Here is a 6,362-nt window from a genome sequence, read left to right as displayed (position 1 = left end):
TAACGACATCAAATACAGTGAAAACGGGTTACACCATGGAGGAAGAAAATAGAAGAGAAACAAAAAATCACATAGTACATTAAAAACAATAACAAAGAAGAAAAAAACAAGTTGTGTTCCTATCTTGAGGTTCATTTTACATAACATCATCTTAAATGGCCATATGTACATGGATAATGTTTTATAAACCATGACAATTCCATATTTTCTCGTTACTAAGTTGTCTCTGAAACACGTGTTACCTCATGTCCAAAGATGTACTTGTGTTATTTCAATGAAGCCAGAAAACATTCATTTTACCGGGAGTAGCACCATAGATTGTTCCTGGAAGTAAGTGGAAGGAACTGTTATGGGAAGTGGATACTGATTCCAAGAGAGGAATTGAACATAGGGAAATGACTAAGTTCAAGTTAATTTGTGCTGTTCTTTTTACTGTACAAGAAAATAATCCAAGGCTTGAAGGAAACTCTGTCCCTGACTTGTTCCAGTGTGTTCTTTACTCATATAAAACTTTTCTGTAAACTTCTAATTGAGAGTATTACAAAAGGAAACAATCTGCTATTTGAAGGCCAGCATAGAAAAAGAAAATAACTTTGTTTTAAAGTATTCTACTTCAAAGAAACAAAGACATGAGGTTTTAAAATGTCTTACGCATGGATATTTAACTCCTGAGATGATTCTCTTGTTGCAAAAGTCAGTTATCCATTCCTTTAATCTGGTCCTGAGTTCACCATAGCAATGAGGATTCCAAAAAGCAGGTTCCAGTGAATATGATAAGCAAAAGGAGCCTCTTCTCAAACCAGTGCTGTAAGGATGGTCCCAAAGAAATATGTGGGGTTTTTGTTTGCTTCTTCATTTGCTTAGTTTTTTCTGGATGTGGGGCTGGAACTCAGAGGCTGGAACCTGTCCCTGAACATTTGTCTTTCTTGTCTACCTGCCCTCAAATCTAGTACACTACTGCTTGAGCTAAAACCCCATATCTGGCTTTTTTGGTGTTTAATTAGAGATAACAATGTGACAGACTCCCCTGCCTGGGTTGGCTTTGAACTGAGAAAACCAAGTGACATCAACTGTATGGACTTCTCTTTTGAAACAAGAAATATTAGAAGAAGTTTATTTATAAAGCTAATATTTGGTAATTTTTAAAATAAAAGAATATATCCATATATCAAAGAAGCCATAACTTAAATAACTCAACTAAAGTAGGTGCACTGAATCATTTCAGAATTATTTTTTATGCATAGGAAGATTAATATTGACTTCGTAGTTCCTTTTGGGGAAACTGAAAGTCATATTTGCACTTGTTTTGTTTGTCATGGGGCTTGAACTCTGCTCCTGGGCACTGTCCCTCAGCTCTTCATCTCAAGTTGAGCACTCTACCACTGTAGCTACAGAACCACTTTCGGGTTTCTGGTGGTTAATTGAAGTTAAAAGTCTCATGGACTTTCCTGACCAGTCTGGCTTTGAACCACAATCCTCTGGTCTCAACCTCCAGAGTAGCTAGGATTACTGGCGTGAGCCACCAGCACCTGGCTCATGTTTGAATTTACTGCATTTAATGACACTATGTATACAAAGAATTGAAATTTGAATCAAATGATGACATTGCAGCTTTTCAGAAAAATTGAGGTAGGAATAACTAAGTCCTCATTTTTCCATGTTGTTAAAGTAATGACTCATGAACTATGGGACTCTTACATTAGCATCCTCTGCCATCTGTGTAGGTGTTATTTAATATTAGGAAATATAGAGAAATAGAGAAAGACTGAGATTTTTAGAAAGCAAAGGATATTAGGAATGAAAGAACAACATAAAAGGAGATACAACTTATCACACAGAGATTAAGAACTAGCCTAAGTGATTTAGAATGCTAAAGGTAATGTGGAATGAACCTAGTTGATAACCAGTTCTTCAATAACCCAAAATAGTTCCCTAGAACAGTTTCTGGTATAATTTAGTTATTATTATCATTTATTTCTTCGAGCTGGGGTTATTCCTTCACTTCTGTTAAAACTATTAATTAGCCTCTGCTTTTTTGGTGCCATGACTGACCAAAAAAGATTTCCAAATCTCACTTAGACTACCCTTCTCATTGTGATTAGAAGTGACCACTCAAAAGCATGGAATCTTTGAATTTCCAGGATTAATCTTCACCTGATATCTAAGCACATTCCTGGCACTAATGGCTGTGACCTGTTAACAAAAGGTTTTTTTTAAAACACAGTATCCTAATATAGGTTAAAAAAAAACATGAATTAAGGACTACTGTTAGGTAATAGTTGGAAGGAGCAATTATATATTCCAAGTATGGATTCTCTATTTGGCATTTACTAGCTAAGTGACATTTTTGCCAGTTCTGGGGCTTGAACTCAGGGCCAAGGAAATGTTCCTGAGCTTTTGGGTTTTTTTTTTTTTTTTTTTTGCTCAAGGCTAGCACTCTACCACTTGAGGCACAGCACCACTTCCAGTGTTTCTTTTTCTGTTCATGTGGTACTGAGGAATTGAGCCTAGGGTTTCATGCATGCTAAGCAATCACTGTACCATGAAGCCAAATTCTCAGAACCCTAAATGACTTTCTTAAGATGGCATTACTTTTTCTTTCCATTACTTTGTATTATAATTTGGGCCAGGTGGTAGAAAAGGAAGTGGAAAACAATACTAAGTCCAGTAAGGTTTACATTCCTATCACATCACTAAGGAAGTACAGTGTTGACCTGCAGGACTCATAGGGCTGTTGCATGTGACATTATTATTGAAAACACTATTAACAGCTCAGACATCCAAAATATTCTGCTTCCACTTTCAAGGTCAAGAGCCATATCTAAGCCTTTTTGTTGATTGGGTGTGTTTCCTAGGAAGGAAGAAGAAGGATGTGGAATATGATGGTTGAAAAATATGTATATTTGTTCCCTGTCCAAATTTTTTGCAACCTAAAAAAATGCTACTGCTGAACTCCCACCTACATCTAATTGGCTATGCTGTCTGCACTGGCCTTAAGCCGTGTTGGCTTAGGTTGAAGACACCTTATGTGTATATTCCCTATGTAGGATATCTTTCTCTCACCATTACCTATAGATAGGTATTCTAGACAAGGCCCGTGTGTGTGTGTGTGTGTGTGTGTGTGTGTGTGTGTGTGTGTGTGTACACCAGAGCGCAGACTCTGGTTTCACAGGCCTGTATAATCCGGAGTGTCTTTCTCCCACTTGGCAGGCACTCTTCTGCTCGAGACCTGCTGCTCCGAGTCCAGCTCCCTCCCGAGTCCCTGGTCTCTGCAAGGGGGTCTGAACGTGGATCTTCACATACTGACCCTGATTCTACGCAAAGCCTCGAAGCCACCTTCTGCCTTGGAGCCTACAGAGACCAATGGAAAATGGAAGTCTGGGTGACTTCTTAGAAGGTATCTGACTCAACCTCCTTCCCCCCTCTTTCTCCCCCGATCTGTGTACTGGAAGTGTCCCTCTGGATGAGACCCCCATCCCTGGGCTGTATGGGGCCAGAGCTGCCGATTAGCTGAGCAGGTGGAGCCACATCTCCTTAATTTCGACCACATGCAGCCCCTCTTCACCCCAGCACTCTCCTGTCAAATCTTCCACACCCTTTCCAATTTTACATATTTTTCATGGCCTAATGTCTTTATTTTTGCTTCTTAAATCTTCCTGCTCTTAGAAACCCCTCCTACCCACCCTCCCAGCAGAAATAGCTTTTAGAAGCCCTGCCCACCACACGTGCCAAAGTTCCCCCCCACACACAAACAGATCAGATCTGCACCCGAATGCCCCCAGAAGCCCAAGTTGCTGAGTAGGTCCTGCACCACCCCAAAGGGGGCCATCTTCCCTCCTCGTCCCTCCTACCTTGTTCTATCCCTGGCCACTCATGACCACCAAGATCTCTCCAGGCTTTCTTCACTTCCTGCGTGTGCGGGTCTCTCCATCTGTTGGGAATAGATTTTAGGAGAACCCCCCCCCCACATACACAGAGTACCAGATGCCGCATCTGAACCGACCACCCACTCTCCCCCTCCCCCATGCCAGCCCTTCACTGCTCCACCCACTGCTGATCCAGAGGGTGCTCCCTGTACACCATGCATCCTCCATTGCTCCTTTCTGGACTTGATTCTGCACTGTGCTTTCCCTCTCCACCTTCCCCGTGCAGGAAGGACCTCTCCATGTCTGGATAAGGCTTGTGGGACATGTCCCTGCCCCCTGCCCCACCTAGGGAGCCAAAGGCGCAATACCACCCCTCCCCCCACTCCAGGGAGACAACTCATTGGGAGAGATGGGCTCCCTGGTGGGGCAGGGGTAGGCCCAAGCACCTGGCTCATGTTTCCCCCTCTTCCTTCCTGGACTGTTTCTGCTGTGGGCTCTGCAGGTGCACACGGCCTCCTCCAACTCCTTTCCTCTGGAGATGCCTTTTCTCACCCCACCTGGAGAGGTCACCAGCTGATTCCCAACCCCCTCACCCCACTCCCATCCCCAGCTCCTTCTTGGATCCCTCTTGGCTGTCCAGCCCTATGCAACCAAGTCTGATCTGTGTGGGAAATCCAGAAGCTGGCCTGCATTCCTGTGGGAGGCTCTCTCCTCCACTGCTCCCAGTTGTGTTTTGAGTTCCCTCCCCCATGCTCTCCCATTTCCCTGGGAAATGACCTCTCAATGCCACAGCCACACACAGAGCCAAGACTCTCTGTTGGCTCCTGGGCCATGTCAGCCACAGTGGGTCTGAATTAGAGAGGCCTCAGTAGCCAGAGGGGACCCACAGGTTGAGGGCAGCCTTTCCTATCTCCTACATTCCCTCATCCCAGGATATTAGTCTGGGAGGAGGTGCTGGTGCCCCGTGGCCCCACTGGTATGGTCGAATGTGTTGTAGCAAAGCCCAAGGGAGGCCTAGCCCCCCTCCCCCCCCCCCCGCAGGCAGATGGCAGCAGCCCCGAATTCTCCCTTCCTACTTTCTCCCTTCCCTGAAGGCCAACTTCAAGATTTCCAAGATGGAGGCCCACCCCTTCTCCCCTACTGGTCTCTGAGGGCTCCGCCTACTAAGTCCACCCACACTGCTGGGTTGGCCTGCTCCCCATTTGCTGCCCCTCCCTGGCAGCCCGGGTTGGTTCTCATTGAAGAAGCCTAGAAATCCTGCCTTCCTCTTCCCTGCTTGGCCAGCCCTTTCCCACTGACTGCTCCTGCCTCTCCTGCCCCGCCAGTCCCTCTCCTGCTTCTCCTAACCATAGGGGCCTAGGGGCCCAGCAGGCACAACACCGAGACCCCATCCCCATCTGCTCCATCCTTGCTCCTCCATTTCCCCCATCAGCCCTACCTCCTCCATTCCTGGCCTGCCCCTGTCCTAAGTTTCATGCCACTTCCACTTATCCCACCCCTCCTGGGCAGCCTGGCTCTCTCAGAATGGCAAAGTCTCCATGGGCCATTAAGAGTCAGTTCCCAGTCTTGGAGCTTGCTCCAACCTCATCCCTTCCAGGCCAGAGCCATTCTCTGCTTTCCAGGAAATGACTTCTGGAGCTGTCCTGCTGCCATGAGCTGATGCGGGGTGGAGGAAGAGTTGCTGGGGCCTCAGCCTGAGGGTCTTGCCTGGGGTACCAGGGCTGCAAAAGGCCTACTGGGAACAAAGCACTGGTTTGTGGGTCTTGCCTGGGATCCGAGAAGCAGCAGGAAAAATGGGGCGGGACCAGGCTCAGGAAACAGATGCCAGCAAGCCTGAAAGGGCAGGGCTTTGTCGCGAGTCTGTCCCTGTGATGCAGGTGGGAGCAGAAGGTAGTGGGTGGGCCCAGTCAGGCCCTTGCATCTGTTCTGCCCTGAATCCAGGGGATGGAGGGAGACCTAAAGGGCGAGTCCTGCTCAAGGTGCAGGTACTGATGGGCAAACCGATGGGATGGGGCCCTAGTTCAGGTGCCGCCCAAGGCGCTCCTGCTAGAGAGCCCCATGGCAGAAACCGCCCCAAGCACCCCACTGGCAGGCGAGCTATGGGGCTGACCCTGGGGCTGGTCTTGCCAAAGAACGTGGATGCCAACTATATTTTAGATATGAGACCCTTGTCCGTTGTATGGCTAGTGAAGATTTTCTCCCAATCTGTGGGCTTTCTATTGATCTTGCTAGCTATGTCCTTTGCCATGCAGAAGCTCTGCAACTTCATGCAATCCCATTTCTCCAACCTTTCTTTGATTTGTTGTGTTTCTGGGTCTCTATTAAAAAAATTTCGGCCTGAGCCAAGGAGGCCTAGGGTTTCTCCTATTCCATCCTGTAATGTTTTCAGAGTGTGTGCTTTGACACCGAGGTCTTTGATGCATTTGGAGTTGATTCTGGTGCAGGGTGATATATAAGGATCTAGTTTTAGTTTTCTACATGTAGTTAACCAATTTT

Source organism: Dipodomys spectabilis, unplaced genomic scaffold, assembly GCF_019054845.1.
Source record: "Dipodomys spectabilis isolate Male_0828 unplaced genomic scaffold, ASM1905484v1 ptg000078l, whole genome shotgun sequence".
Lineage (NCBI taxonomy): Eukaryota > Metazoa > Chordata > Mammalia > Rodentia > Heteromyidae > Dipodomys > Dipodomys spectabilis.
Note: the sequence above shows the minus strand (reverse complement) of the source record.